General features: G+C 46.3%; 1 protein-coding gene across 3 annotated transcripts in view; it reads right to left on the bottom strand.

The window, feature by feature from the left end:
- ASIC2 (acid sensing ion channel subunit 2) overlaps nucleotides 1–16643 on the bottom strand; it is a 1112670-nt gene that overhangs the window by 81668 nt on the left and 1014359 nt on the right. The window lies entirely within an intron of this gene.

Consider the following 16643-nt stretch of genomic DNA (forward strand, 5'->3'; position numbering starts at 1 on the left):
TCCGGGTTGGGGGCTGGAGGGAGAGCTCTTCATAGTGTCTCTCTCTGGGTTTTGACACCAGCTTCTTTCCTTCTTTCCGAGGGGTGGTAACGGCTCTCCCTGCTACCAGTCCCAGGAAGCTGCACCCTCCTGTATTGCTTTCCCAAGCCTTGCCCATGCCTTTGTTAACAGTCTTTGATTAATTTCTCCTTTTGGTATTCAATTTGAGGGTGCTGTTGATTTCCCTGCTTGGGTCCTGATTGGTGGATCTCCCATGGGCTCTCACTTAACTTCTGATAGATAGCAGGAGTCTCCTCTGTGGTACCACACAGGGAAGGACGGCCATTGGGTTTGAGCAAGTGCATAGGGATGGAGACCTCACTCCCTGCAGGGGCAGCCCGTGGTTTTGAAAGTTCACCCTTATTTTGGTTGAAAACTGCCTGCTTATAGATTTTGTCCCCTAGTCCTAGCTCCGCCCCTTCTACTCAACCCCTCTTTAAGGATCTCCCCAGAGATAGAGTGCCTGTTTCCCAGACAAGCGAGTCGGACTTTCTGAGAGAGGCAGAAATGCAGACCTCTTGTACCTGGAGCAACAGAACCAGAGAGGGCCTAGACAAACTGATTAAATACTTGGGGCTGTGGGGTCAGGCAAGTTGAAGTCTAGTTCAGTTCTATGAACTATAGCAAGTTATTTAATCTCTTGGAGCCTAATTTTTCTCATTTTTAAAATGGGTATGAACATAAAAATGGATTGTTCCTCATAGAGCTGTTGTGAGGCTTAAATGAGCCATTGCATGGAAAGTTCTCAGCACAGAGTTTAGCTTAATAACTCAACAATTTGCAGTGTCATCATCACCATCATCATCACGAATTCAGTATTTGTGGCTTTTTACAAGATCCAAGGGGATCAGTTGCTGTTTTATGTTCCTCTTGGCTCATGCTAGTCCCTCCATGTAGACTGGCCCCTCCTCTCATCTTCCATTTGGTTACCCTCTACCCACCTTTGCACTCACCACCTCCTCGACATTTTCCCTCCATTCGGTGCCCCAATGTCTAGTATTTACCATGTTCACACTTGATCCCAACTCCCTCTCTATTAAGACTGAGAGATCTCTTGGGGACAGGGTCAAGGTTTGTTTATGTTTATAATCACAGTGCCTGGCATGCAGTAGGAACTCAAAAATGCTTGGTGAAGTGAACAAATGTGCACAACTCACCTCTGAGACACAGGATCCCACCCTCCTTGTTTTACACATGTGCCACCGAGGTGCTGAAAGGCAGGTGGATCTGTGTGGATCTCACAGGGAGTTTGTGGCCAAGCTGGGTCCACATGAAACCGGCTGAGCCAGCTCAGAACCCCTGCTGCAGCCCAGTGAGTGTGTGGCTGTGTAGGGAATTCAGGCCAGAGGCTGACAAGTGCATGGGGGCTGGGCAGGGGCAGCAAAGTCTGCCTGGGCCATCCCCTGAAGGGCCGTGGTTGGCATTCTTGTCTTGGGTGGCTGATATCTTTCTGATCTCTGCTGCTCATTTAATCATGTGGCTTAATCCCTGGGGACCTGTTCATTAAGGCCCATCCTTTGGGCCTCACTGCTACCTATGATCAGACAAATGGGCCTGGAGTGTCCTTGTGTCACCCAGGCATGGGGAGGGGCTTGGCCCATCAGCAGCTGGGCCACTCACACCCGGCAGTGGCATCTCTGGCTACCACTGTCACACAGCTGCTGTGGCACTGCTCTGCATTCCCTAGGAGACTATAAAGTGTGTGTGTGCCTGTGTGTGTGTGCATGCAGACGTGTACTAGTGTATGTGTGTGCCAGAGAGAGAAAGCAAGAAAGAGAGAAAGTCTCTCTGAAATATAGGAACATTTTTCTTATTTCTTCTTATTTCCTGAGATGCTGCTTTGGAGTTCAGAGAAACAGAAAGGAAGAACTGACCCTCTTAAGGACAAGACCCAGAGCTGGATGCTTCACAGCAGTCCACATTTGTTCCCTCACTCCCTGGACAGTTATGCATCGAATGCCTACCGTGAGCATGTGCCACCGGCCTTGGACCCTCGCCTGGCTGGCTTGGAGTTTTAACTAAATCATGTATATTTTCTGCATCACACTTAGCATGTGCATGAAGCACATCTTCCCAGAATGAAAAAAGTCAGGCTGCTTCTGGCTGCTGAATGGATACCTGCCTCCAAGCGTGTTTAAGATTTATGGCATCATTTCTCCAGAGTCCTCGGACACCTGTGGAGACCCCTATCCAGCACAGTGAAGCCAACAGCATGGCGAAGCCTCAGTCCTCCTAGAGCTCATGTTCTTTCTGATGGGGGAGGTGGATGATAACAAACAGGTCCACGTGTAACATCAGGCCGGGGATGGAAAGTGCTGGGAGAAGTGACGCAGAGGAAGGGCAGGGCAGGTGTGGCTCTCTTGGTAAGTCAGGAAAGGCCTGTTCAAGATGAGGGTGTTTGTGTAGTAACCAGAATGAAGTGAGCAATGAGCCATAGGATGACCCAGGAGAAAGTGTTCCAGGTGGAGGGAATAGCAAGTGCCAAGGCTCTGGAACAGATGTACACTGGGCCCGCTTCAAGAACAGCAAGGAGGCCAGAGTGGCAGGGACAAGGTCAGAGGCCAGCTGACCATTTCGTTAACACCTCACAGTTACCCTCAGAGGTAGGTGCCCCCATTTTACAGACAGGGAAACAGGCTCAGAGAGGTCAGCTGGCCCTAGCCACACAAAGCAGATCCAGAATCCGACCCTTGTCTGCTGGGCTCTGAGGCCTGTGCTTTTTGCCCCCTGTCATGTGGCCTCGCTGAAATACTTTGTGCCTTTCTAGCATCACTGACCACATTCTTCATTGGTTTGGGTCCTCTGGGGCTTTGCAGGCTGGGACCCTGAGCTGCTGAGCTTTGCAGCCCCTCTGGATCATGGCGAAAGACAATCTTGGCACATGTACGGTAAGCTTCGGGGTTTTCACAGACTTGATCCTGCTGGCTCCTCCCAGCTGTCCTGAGGCAGGTGTCAATATCTCCATTTCATTAGATTTTATTTTATTTTTTTTACATCATGCTCATTTTTCAGATGAAGAAACCAAAGCTCACAGAAAGTAAAGAATAGACCCGGGGCCAATGACTCACGGCTGCACAGAATTTTGGAGCCAGGAGACCCCTTGACAATTTAGCTAACTTTTCACCTTTCAGATGAAAAAATGGAGGCTCACAGAGAAGACAGTGGCCAAGGGCCACATGGCAAGTGGCAGGTGGGCAGTGGCTGGGATCCAGGTCTCTAGATTCCTCACCCTCCCCTGCCTTTTGTTAGTGGGTTAGAAGCCACATTGGTCCCAGATGACAAGCTGATAAAGTTCCAAGCTGGACAGGGAAGGATGGGGAAGAAGAGTTTAATTTGCAGCAGGCTCAGCAGGCTTTGCTCTTTCATCTTAGAAGCTCAGTGAGTGTGGGACAGCGACAGTAACAGGGACCAGAATCGCAACCCCAGCCTTGAGATCCTGGTGGAAAGGGCATGCTGATGCTGTTTGAAGTCAACCAGAGGTGTCATTTTAGACCCTGCTCCCCTGCTCACACCAGAGAAATCCAGGGAAAGCCCAAGGCCAGGGAAGAGAGGCAGAGAAGTGCATCAAGAAAAACACGGGCTCTGAAATCACAGAGACCTGGGTTTGACTCTTGGTCCCACCACTTAATTGCCGTGTGACCTCAGGCACGTTAAATTGCCCCTCTGAGCTTTAGTTTCCTCTGTTCAAATGAAGTAGGGGCTGATCTCTCAGGTTACTTTTGGCTCTAAAATTCTACAAGCTGAGGGCCATGTGCAAATGTCTTCACCTCACTGCATCTCATTTTAATCTCCTGCAAAATAGATTTAAAAAAAAGATGTGGCTGTTCAGAGCTCACATCAAGTCAGAAGAGGCTGATTTTTCTAAAGATAGCACAAAGAATCCACAAATTGCTGCCTATCTAAAATTGGGCAATGTGTATCTTGTCCTTCCTCTCCAACTCTTCCCTGACAGATAGGCACTGTAAGGCAGCATCTCTAGCTAAGGAGATCCGAAATCAGCACAAAGACGGGCAAGCTCACGCTTGATTGCTCACAGTTGATATTTTGAAGTTAGGCAAGCTTCTGGAGGAAGAAAAAAATCAACATTGTGTCCCCAAGCGGGATGGGCTGCAAATATGTCTGTTCAGCGTGATGCAGCAGTGTTCTTACCAATGGCTGGTGATCCAGGAGATGTTATCAAGTGTCCACAAGAGTTTGGCGAAGGCTGCAAACTTCAGCCCCTCCTGCAAAGCCATGGAGCACACTAGTATTTTAAAGATGCTATGACGTCCTGCAGCAAAAACATGTTATACTTTGTTGATGTGAGTGTTACCCAAAGCAATCTTTTTTGTTTTTTCATTTTTCATTTTTAAGGAACACTAGCTCTCCGTGGAAAAAACCAAGGAGGACCAAATCAGAAGATGTGGATTCAAATGCTATTCTAATACTTCTTAGCCATGAGGTTGTGGGAAAGTCACTCAATGTCTCTGCTTACAGTATTTTATCTATCTATATATATATATTTAGATGCAGTCTCGCTCTGTCACCCAGGCTGGAGTGCAATGGCGCGATCTTGGCTCACTGCAACCTCTGCCTCTCGGGTTCAAGCGACTCTCCTGCATCAACTGCCCGAGTAGCTGGGATTACAGGCATGCACCACCATGCCCGGCTAGTTTTCTTTCTTTCTTTCTTTCTTTCTTTCTTTCTTTCTTTCTTTCTTTCTTTCTTTCTTTCTTCTTTCTTTCTTCTTCTTTTTTGTTATTTTTAGTGGAGACAGGGTTTCTCCATGTTGGCCAGGCTGGTCTCGAACTCCTGACCTCAGGTGATCCACCTGCCTCAGCCTCCAAAGTGCTGGGATTATAGTCATGAGCCACCGCGCCCAGCCGCTTACTGCATTTTAAAATGAGTTAATCTGTTAAATGACTAGAACTGCCCCGTCTACATCATAGGAGTGTATGAGGATCAGTGGATGGAATGTGGGAAAGCACCTTATGCACTGTGGGGTGATGCGCCCATGTTGAGGAAGGAGATAGTTAACGTTAGGTCTTGGTTATGCAACAGAGAAATGTGGCTACACTTTCATTCCTGCTAAACAGAATATTTGCAAAACATATATTTGTGAAAGCACCGCATGTGGAGTTGGGGCTAGTCTCATCACCAAAAGATTTATCTCAAGGATTCTTTAAATAATGAGTTTTCCTAGTGCATTCAGGCTCAGAGATTATAAATTACTTGATAAGAAGGCTGATGATTCTGGGTGGGTAACTGGTGTTCAGGAGATTATCACCCTTGAAATGCTATCAGAAAGTGTCTAAAATTATAGGGAAAGTTGGTGGATGATTAAGATTCCATTTGTAAAAATTCTGTTTACACACACCGATGGTGGAAGTTAGGTACAACCAGATTGCTGAGTGGCTCATGTATATAGATTGTGATGTGATTATAGAATTCAAAATCATCCAAAGCATTACTGGATTCATAGCAACTTTTTTTTATACAATATTCTCTCAATGAATTAAAAAAGCACCAGAGCTTTCATGTGGGATACTGGCTGAGAAATATTTTGATGTTAAGAAGACATCCTCATTCTTCCAAATGGTGGGGAACAGTGGTCTGGATCAGAGCTTCTTACACGTGGATGTGCACACAAATCTCCCGGAGGATCCTGTTGCAACACACACTTGGGGGTGGGGGGAGGCAGAGAGTCTATGCATCTAACAAGCTCCCAGGTGATGCTGATGGTCAGAGGATTACACTTTAGCAGGACTTCCAAGAGAACATCTACGCTTCTGCAGAACACATAGGCCCCTGGTGATCTGGCCTCTACCTATCTCTCCAACTCCAGGTCTCATCCTTAGATGCAGATGCCCTTGCACACTCTAGGCTGTTCTTGGCCTCTGGTCCTCATTCCCCTCCCTCTGCTCAGGACCTCAGCTCTCCAGGTCCTCAGATTTTCCTCTAACTCCCACATGCTGCCCAGCAACCTGGCAAACAGGCCTGAGACTAAAACCAAAGGTCAACTTCTCTCTAAAGCCTCCCTTTAGATATGCTTGTCCCCTCCCTTCTGGAACTGACTATCTCCTCCTAGGTTCTCAATCTATCTTCTATCACAGCACTTGGTGACACTTAATAGTTGACACGTTCCCCAAACAGACTGCAAATGCTTGGCACTCCTTGGACACTTTATATGAAAGTTGTTGGGTGAATAAATTTCCGTCTACCATCTAAAAAGAGCCCTTCAGATATTCCCTAGATTATAAACTTCGAAAACCTGGACTGGGCCTTTCATCTGTATCACTGAGGGGCCTGGCACACAGTAGGTGTGCAGTTGAGATTTACTAAATTGGGGACATGAGGTCTGAGGTTGGGGCTGTCTCATCTTCTTCCTAGCTGTTCTCCTCAGACCCTTGCACCAGCTGGAAGTTTTAACTAGAACACACGTATTTTCTGCATCACACTTAGCATGTGTATTATGCACATCTTTCCAGAATGAAAAAAGTCAGGCTGCTTCTGGTGCTAAATGGATACCTGCCTCCAGTGGTGTTTCTGATTTATGGCATCATTTCTTTGGAGTCCTCAGACACCTGTGGAGACCCCGTATCCAGCACAGAGGCCCACTCTGAGAGTGAGCCCAACATCTCAGCTGGCTGCTGTAGGTCCCTGTGCCCTGGACACTCAGAATTCAGGCCAGAGCCTGCTCCTCTCATTCTGGGGAGATCCTTAGGACCTGGCACCATGACAAGAGGTTTTCCTGGGAGCAGAGATGTCGGAGAAACCATAGCAACCATCATCACCCATGCTTGTTCTGCCCCATTTGTAAAAGGGGATAAGGAATGTGCTACCCGTGATAGCTGCTCAGGCCTTCCAGCTATGCTAAAAATTTATGATGATTTTAAATTTAATTATTATTTTTATCAAAGCAATATATGTACATAATTTAAAAATCAAGTGGTATTGCGAGGCTTCTAATGAAAACCAGCAGTTTCCTGCTCCACCTCTTCCTACCCCCGAGTCCTACTTCTCAGAAGCAACAACTTTCAACTGTTTTAGCTGTTTCTTCTGGTATTTACTTTCATATTTTCATGAATGTCAACTGCTTGAGAGTTATTTCTTGGTTTTAAAAAATTTTAGATCCTGTCTACCGAATTCCTGCCATGTAGGAATCATCTACAATCATGTTAAATTATCTGCACGATTCCTACCTAATCACAGAAGATGAGGATGTAGGCTTCTTAGATGATGTGTTCCACGATGCTGCCTTTCCTTTCACCCTCCAAATATAGTGATATGATATTTTGGTTAAATCAGTATCCAGCTTTTACATAACCATGACTCTGTAAATATTGTGCACAGCCCAGCCTTGCAGTATATAATGTTTTTGATCTCTTTCTTGCAAAATAAATATTTTGTTTTTCCTGTTTTTTTTTCCATTTTGTTTTGTTTTACCTTGCTTTTTCCTTGTTGGTTTGTATGGCTTGCTAGTACCCATCACTAGAAATCTCAGACTCTATGGCAGAGCTATAAAATGCCTCTCAGGACAGCCAGCCAGACCCACAAGGGCCATCCCTTGTGGATCCAACATCTTCCTGCTCCAGTTTGGACGGAATATGCTCTCTAGGCCTCCTGCGCAACTGTCGTCCTGGTTCTTCTCTTCATCCTCATCAGGAAATTCTCTTAGGCCAGATCTTTGTCTCTGGAATCTTATGCAATCCTTGATTTACCTTCTCAGTCTCCAAAAACTTCCTGAAAAAGTCTACATTTTTTGGGAAACCAAATTCTACTCTCACACTTCATTTGTAGTTTGCTGGGCATAGAATTCTATTTAGAAAAGAAAGTGTCCCCCTCCAGAAACTGGAAAACATTTTGCCATTGTCACTTTGTTTTGGCTGCTTCTGTTGAGAAGTCCTAGGCTGTTCTCATTCCGGATCCCAGGTATGTGACTATTTTTCTCTCCAGAAACTTTAAAGATTTTTTTCTTTATTTCTGTCAGCCTGAATTTCACCAGGATGTGTCTTGGTCTGGTTTTTTGTTTTTGCCGCTATTGCAGACAGGACTTGGTGAGCTTTTTCCATCTGGACAACCATGTAGTTCAGTTGAACATTTTTGTTATATTAGTCCTTTGACAATGTCCTCTTCTCCATTCTCTTGGTTTTATTACTCTAAAACTCCTAGTAATAGGATGTTCTAGAATAGCTTCCTGGATGGACCCTCTGATTTTCTTATTTTTCTCTCACTTTCTACCTGTTTGTCTTTTTGTTTTACCTTTTTGGGAGATGTCCTCAGTTCCAATCCTTCTATGGATTAAAAAAAGTTTGCAATCATATTTTAAATTTGTTTGTTTATTTATTTATTTATTTATTTATTTGAGATGGAGTCTCGCTCTGTCGCCCAGGCTGGAGTGCAATGGCACGATCTCAGCTCACTGCAAGCTCCGCCTTCCAGGTTCATGCCATTCTCCTGCCTCAGCCTCCCGAGTAGCTGGGGTTACAGGCGCCCACCACCACGCCGGCTAATTTTTTGTATTTTTAGTAGAGACAGGGTTTCACCATGTTAGCCAAGATGGTCTCGATCTCCTGACCTCGTGATCCGCCCGCCTTGGCCTCCCAAAGTGCTGGGATTACAGGCATGAGCCACAGCACCCGGCCTAAACATATTTTAAATTTAATTTATTCTTCTCTGAAAGTTCCTTTTTAATAGCATCCTATGCTTGTGCTTATGGATGCAGTATCATCTCTTATCTCTCTTGAGAATTTTAATTAATGTGTTTTGATGTTTTCTCCTGCTTCATTTATTTTTTATTTATCAAAAGGCTTATATGGTGTCTAATATTATCCAGGCACTTTTCTAAGCACTTCATAAATATTAACGCACTTCAATCCTCCCAACAACCCTATAAATGTAGATAATACTATTATTTTCATTTTAGAGGTAACACAGGTCACACAGCTGGTGTTACAGCTGGGATTTGAACCCAAGCAGCCTGGCTCTATATCTTGTGCTGTTAGCCAATGTGTCTATTTCCTCAATGTTTCTTTTTGGTTTGATTTGGGTTCCTCGCCTTTTAGTGGGTCCCCTCAAATGCTTGGCTCTTTGGTGGCTCATTCAGGGGTAAAAGGTCCTTAAAGGCTTCCTTGTGTTGAGGGGGCACTCCTCAAGGGACTTCATTCTAGGGTGACATAACCAGGCCTTTTAAGGCTTCCTGACTGTCATTGTCTGTGGATCTTTTATCTTGAGCTTGTCAGTCTCCAGGAAGGGATCCCCTCAAACTTCTGCTCAGGTGTGGGTGGGGTAAATTAGTCTGGCTGAGGGTCCCACTACTCAGTAAGTAGAATTTCCCTCACCTCCCTGTTTTTCTGCATAGCACCTCACCCATGCCCTCAGCTGTGCCTGATCTCCCCAAGTCCAGAGTCTGTAAGAGGGATATTTGTATGGCTGCTTCTGGCCATGGGAGGATGTGTGGGGAGCCTAATAGTTCCTTTTGTAGACTTTTAACTCTTCCTCTTAGTTTTACCTCCACCTCTCAAACCTGTCTTCAGCAGTATCTTATGCCTCTAATTCCCCATCCTGTCTGGGGGTTCTCAGATGATGTCTTTTGGCCTTTGCTGGCTTCCTCAGTGCAGGCCCTCAGTTCTCAGCCTCGTGTAATCTGCCAAGTCGATTGCCACTCATCCATCTGCTTTACATCTTCCAAAAATTGGCTGGCATCTATTTACGGTTGTCTTTTCTCCCATCCTCTTTTTCCTATGGGTTTATACTTACATATATTAAAAAAACCCTTTGATTGCCATTTAGGTGGGGTCTAGGAAGGGGGCCTCCCATAAACACATATGTTCAACCTACCATGTTTAATCAGAAGTCTAGAATGTCAGCTTCCCTGCAGTTCTGGTGTGCTGCAGAAAGGCCATGAGCTTCTTTCACCACCCCAGGAAAAGGGAGAGGGATGCTTAGAGTTGGTCTCTGGGATGGACACAGCCATGGAACCAACCAGCACTTTTAATCCCAATGACATCTGCCTCCCATCCAGTGGTTTTCAAACAGGGCATCCTCAGTGGTGCCTCAGGGTTGGTCACAGGGACCAAGGGAGAAAGGAAACGGGGATTTCCATCTCCAGTGGGACCAGAGCCATGCTGCTTTTGTCTGTTTTCTATGTGGGACTGCGCTAAAGCTTTCATTCAGTATAATGACTCTGCTCCTGAAGAAGAAAAGAGGAAAAAATAGACAAGGAGGATGGCAGCAGACCTATCATTATATGCCATTCTCTCTTCAGAGATGCTGCCTAAACCTCTTTCCCTGTGCTATTTTCATGGCAGGGATTTTATGACCACATTGTGAACATTAAAGGAATTTAGTGGAGGGAGCATCCCTTTTGGGTGTGGATGTGGGTTTTAAGCTTGGTTCAACTGCTTAAATAGATATGTGCCCTTGGGAAGCTTACAACCTCTCTGGGCTCTGTGTCCTCATCCTGCAATGAGGATTATAATATCTTGTTAGCAAGTGATTGAGAAGGTTCATGTCACAGAGTAGCTACTCACTAACGTGGGCTTCTCCCTCACCCTGGCCCTGGCAGTGTACACAATTTCAGCATTGTATTTCCTCTCAACAAATATGTAGTGTCCTGATATACATCTGTGAGCCAGACAGTCCAAGGTCTCTGACTTCCTGGGACTTGTGTTTAGTGGAAGGGGCAGACAATAAAAAACAAATAAGGAAATGAAGGTGATATAGTTTGGCTTTGTCCCCATCCAAAACTCATATTGAACTGTAGCTCCCATAATCCCCATGTTTCAAGGAAGGGACCCAGTGGGAGGTAACTGGATCATGGGGGTAGGTTTTACTGTGCTGTTTTTGTGATAGTGAATAAGTCTCATGAGATCTGATGGTTTCATGAAGGGGAGTTCCCCTGCACACACTCTCTTGCCTGCTGCCATGTAAGATGTGCCTTTGCTCCTCCTTCACTTTCTGCCATGATTGTGAGGCCTCTCCAGCTATGTGGAACTGAGTCCATTAACCTTCTTTTTATTTATAAATTACCCAGTCTTGGTTATTTCTTCATAGCAGTATGAAAATGGACTAATACAGTAAATACGTACCAGTAAAGTGGGATATTGCTATAAACATACTTGGAAATGTGGAAAACACTTTGGAACTGGGCAACACGCAGCAGTTGGACAAGTTTGGAGGGCTCAGAAGAAGACACGAAAATGTGGGAAAGTTTGGAACTTTCTAGAGACTTGAAGGGCTCAGAAGACAGGAAGATGTGGGAAGTTTGGAAATTCCTAGAGACTTGTCGAATGGCTTTGATCAAAATGCTGACAGTGACATGGACAATGAAGTCCAGGCTGAGGTGGTGTCAGATGGAGATGAGGAACTTGTTGAAAGCTGGAGCAAAGGTCACTCTTGCTAGGCTTTAGCAAAGAGACTGGTGGCACTTTGTCCCCACCCTAGAGATCTGTGGAACTTTGAACTTGAGAGAGATGATTTAGGATATCTGGTGGAAGAAATTTCTAAGCAGCAAAGCATTCAAATATGAGGGATGAAAAGTAGGGGTGAGGGTGGCAATTTTAAACAGGGTAGTCAGGGGAGACCTCATTGAGAAGGTAATATCTGAGCGAAGAGTTGATGCAGGGAGGCAGTGAGTCATGTGGATATGTAAGCAAGGAGAATTCTCATAGCAGTTAATAGCAAATGCAGATGCCCCAAAGTGAGGGTGTTCCTGGAATATTCAAGAAGCAGCAGGGAAGCCTGTGTGACTAGAGCCAGGTTAACAAGGTGAGGGGAGGGCAGTAGGAGCTGAGGAAGCTGGAGGGATAATGGGGTCCAAATCTTTACCCCTAGAACAGCATAGCTTTAAAAAAATTATTCCTTTGCTCAAAAGCATACTTGACATATTATCATATTAACACTAATTAACACTAGGATTTGGGGAAATCAGGGCAGATTATATTTGATAAAAAAGTGTTTTTCATTGGAGTGCATGAAGGATAGAAGGAGATGTGAAAGGGAGGTGCCTATTTGTGGTCTTTCTGACACTCGAACCCTTTTAGAATTTGTTAGAAAACTCCCTGTACACGGATTCCGGTTTCCTCAGACGTAACCCACCCTCAGTTCTCACCCTCACTCCCACCCACTCAGTGTGGCCATCCACAGGGCTGTCTGCCTAGCAGTTCTCTTGGGAGCGCCTTCTGCAACCACCATCGGCCCAACTTCTTTAGGACTATTACAGGGTCTCAGGTGAACTAATTCCCCTGCCCACTGCTGATTGGTCCAGGGGCAGGCACCTGACTGGAGCTGAGCCAATGATTCCCTTCTCTGTATTTTTTTTTCCCTCTAAACAGGACGTCCGTGAGAGTCAAAACAGTCTTTTGCTGGGGGCAGGATCTGTAAAATATAAAACTCAGGCTCTGTTGGGAGCCATGTGTGAAAAAATATGTGTGTGGGAAAAATAAGCCTGTTTCTAGTGAAAGAATGAAAAGAATTCAGAGAGAGGAGGAGTGAGAGATCTGAGGATTTAGAAGCCTTGGGTTCCACTCATTCCTGACGCTGTATCCCTGCCCCTCCTGCTGGCTGGTTGTCAAAGCTTGCCTTGGATTCTGAGAACAATATAATTTCTTTTATGCCTAAGCTTGTTTGATTCAGGTTTCTCATGTGCAACCTAGATAACCCACTGCCTATTCCTTTTATCTTTGAAGTTACTTAGAGGTATCTACACAGAATTTCATTTTTAAAAATCTCCCCTTCTGCCTTCAATTTAATTTCCGTTAGAAAACCCTGGCCATGAAATCTGCACTTCTACAGTCTAGGGCAGCTTTTTCAAAACTGTATTTTGTGAGCTTTTCCATGAAAACGAAGGTTTCTGTGGTCAAAGGCATTTGGGAAATAAATGCTGCATGGGCTATTCCTATCTTGGAGATGCATGATGTATTATATTAAAGAATTCCTGCAATGAATAAATGTGTTTAATATTTTTTAACCAGAATTCCCTAAATTCTTTTTGGGCCCTGCATCCTTTTTGTTCATAAAGCATGTTATATCCCAAACTCCTGATGTTCCATAGGGCTCATTTTGGGGCATACCCTCTAGGACCACATGCAACTGAACCTCTTCCTTTAAAATGGCATATTACCAGGGTGCCCCACATGAAGATGCGTGACCAAGGGGAGCACCCTGGTGTGGGGCATTGTCAGCCTGGAGGAAGGGACATTTCTGATAATTTTCGTAGAGTCACTGTCTACTCACTAAGCATGAGCCCATAGGGCTGGGTCTACTCAAAGAGAGTGTCTTTTGTTAACTCACTCCCTGGTGTCTGCTGTGTTGATGGTGGTCAACATCATCACCACCTCCCCAAAAGGTCCTTCCTGTTAGTTAGAATTATCCCCAGAAGAGTGGTTCCCTCCCAGCTTCCTGACATTCCTGAGAAGTGGAGCCATCCACAAGGCAAGGCAAAAGTGTTCCAGAGGCTCTGCTTTGAGCAGAATGGGAGTGCCAGATGTTGAGGTGCTGCAGAGCTCTGTCTCAGGTGTGGGATATTTGGAATAATCTCTGCTTCTGGAGTTTTTTTTTTTGACCATCTTCCCACCTGCTGGTGGGCATGATCACCCTCTCATTGCTTACAGTTTGCAGAGAACTCTCGTTTGAGCCCTTCAGCCCTCCTGTAAAGCCAGTGGGTTTTATTTGTCTCTATTTTACAAACGAGGAAACAGAGGCTCATTCACTTGGCCTGAGTCACACAGTTAGGAAAGGAAGAGCTGGGATGGGGTCTTGGGTCTGCTTGACCTGGTCATGCCATTTTCTCTGTCTTCCTACGCTGCCTCTGTCATCAAACTGCCTAGGCACACATCAAACTGCCACAGGCACATTTCAGTTCCTTTCCTCTCCACCACCACCCAAATATCTCCTGGACTCCTGGGCCTGGCCTCCTTCCTCTGGGGATTGAGAGGTGGGAATGTTAAGGAAGAAAGGTGGCATCTGTGGGGCCGCATGGTTTGGCAGGGCAGGAAGGCTGCCTCCTGATGACTGTGGCAGGGATAGGCCTGGCTATGTCCATCATCCTCGGGATCAATGACCAAGCAGCCATGTGTGTCTGCGCCTCCTCAGGTGGCTTTACAGACAAGCATCTCTCACCTGCCAGAGCCCACCTCCCATCCTTCAACAGATGTGCTGGCTTCTCTCTCATCCACATGGGACTCACCTCCCACTGGCCTAGGAAATAAGCAGCTTTGAGGTGACCAGCATCTGCAAGAGGCAGCACATTGCTCAGGGCCTTCTCAGCCTGAAGAAAGGTACGATGGAGGGAGCCCTAATGCAGGAATTCAAGGGTCTGGCTGAGGGGTCTGGGGGAAGTGACCAAACCTCAGCCTCCTTTTCTGGAAAATGGGGACAAGGAGTTCCGCCTGACACTCAAGGTCATGGTGAGGGGATAGCCAGGAATACAGAATATTATGACCCCAGGAATATGGGAGGTGGCTGCAAAAGCCAAAATCCATGAAGTCAACCAGAGTTGTCAGAAGCTGTTTTCAAATATACTAACTGCTCTCCAGTATGGTAGCCACTAGCCCCCTGCAGCTAGCTAATTTAAATGAATAAAAATGAAATTATATTAAAAATTCAATTCCTCTGCAAAGGCATAAGGATGACACAACGGACTTTGGGGATTTGGGGAAAAGGGTGGGTGTGGGGTGAGGGATAAAAGACTACACATTGGGTACAGTGTACACTGCGTGGGTGATGGGTGCAATAAAATCTCAGAAATCACCACTAAAGAACTTATTCATGTGAGCAAACACCACCTGTTCCCTAAAAATCTATTGAAATTATAAAAAAGTTCAATTCCTCATTCTCCTAGCCACCTTGCAAATACTTGATTGCCACAAGGGGTTAGTGACTAATGTATTGGACAGAGCAGACAGACAACATTTTCATCAGCCCAGAAGGGTCTATAGGACAGCACTCATCAGATTTTTCTCTAACCTGTTTCTTCTGCCCCATCCGTCCCCTGCCCCTGCTTTAAACCCGTTCTTCATACAGCCTGCTTCCCCAACTCCCCAGTCTCAAAGAAAATCGTCTAAGTGAGTGTACTGGTCCATCTCCCAGGGATGACTCAAACTCTCGGCAGGAACGAGACTGGAGTTCTCTTGCAGAAACTGTGTGCACGTCTGGCGCCCCGAGTGAGATAATAAGATCCTGAAAGGTGGGGTCTTTTCTCATGCCTCCTGCACCCCTGATGATGACCTGCACAGTGTTAGCATGTGACAAGTCCTTAATCAAGATTATGAATTTTCTCCGAATTGGTATAGCTCATCGTCCAGTCAGGTTGACTGAGGGTCCAACAACTTGGGTCAGAACAGTCTTGGTTCAGCTATGAACTCACTGCATGACTTCAAAGACATCATTACTTCAAGCTAGGCCTCAGGGGAAAGAGAAGGTTGGCCTGGAAGAGATGACCTCAGAGGTTTCCTGCTCTGACTGTCTGTGGCTTTGGGTGGCAGAACACAGAATTTTTGGGTAGCCTTGTAGTCTGCAGCCAGTGCTCAGACCAAGGCCATATCCCACAGGGAACTGTGCTGTGTGAGGATGTCTGTGATGGGGGCCTGGTACCGAGAGTGCGTGTGTGTGTCTGTGTGTGTGTGTGTGTGTACATGTGCTTTTGCTCCTGAATCAAGATAACAGGCTAGGAAACCTACCATTATCATGGAGGGACATAACTAACTTCTGTTTAGGCTTTGAGTGTGGGGTCTCCATGACTCATTTTATTTCCTTATTTCTCTCTTCTACCACACCGATTAGATAATCATATATGTTCTGGTGTCTGCAAGAAGGGCCTCTCTTTGGGGACCAAGACTCCACCCCCTGTACTCCAGGTTGTCTACAGGCCCCCACGGTCCCAGGGCCTGGTTGGCCTCAGGATGCCCTGTCCACCAGCCCTCAGGGATGCCAGAGATCAGAACGGACACAAACCTTCATCCCTCTGCATCTGGAAGGGCATTGAGTTGAGAAAAGTACACAGGATCAACAAAGTGTCTCCTCAGTGAGTGGCTGATGGGGCTTGGGGTGCCCTGGCGCCTGAGGTGAGCTTCCAGATGGCACTGGCACAGTGACACGTGTGTGGCCATTTTATCTTTCAGTTGGAGGAGCAGAGGACTAGCTGTGATGGGAGGTAAATGGCCACACTCCCGTCCCCGCATCAGGGTGTTCGTGAGAGAGGGGTGGTGGGAGAGAGCCTGGAGTTTGCAGTCAGTCCTCCTGCGGTGGAAGCCCTCACTGTCTCAGCAGCCTGATAAGCCTGGGTATGGTGAGTGCCAGACTCTAGAGTCCAAAGTCGATGGACTCAAGGCACAGGGGTGGCAAGAGGTAGGGGCTGGGCTGCTGGGGCTCCACCCCTTCCTCAGCCCCAACCTGAGGGCCCAGGGCCTCCCTCCTGCTGGAATCTTCCCTTCCTCCCACTTCCCTTCAGGCTGCTCCTCACGCTCCTCTCTTGACCCACCTCTGCAGTCCTTCCCGTTATGCCCTGAACACAGCATTAATCTTACTTTGGGTCCCCTTTAAATCCATGTTTCCCAGTCTTGGTCACCTCTTTACCTTCTCTTCCTGGTGAAATTCTAGAGGCTGCCATCACTCCTTGGCTTGTG

The sequence above is a fragment of the Symphalangus syndactylus genome, chromosome 20, assembly GCF_028878055.3.
Source record: "Symphalangus syndactylus isolate Jambi chromosome 20, NHGRI_mSymSyn1-v2.1_pri, whole genome shotgun sequence".
Classification (NCBI taxonomy): Eukaryota; Metazoa; Chordata; class Mammalia; order Primates; family Hylobatidae; genus Symphalangus; species Symphalangus syndactylus.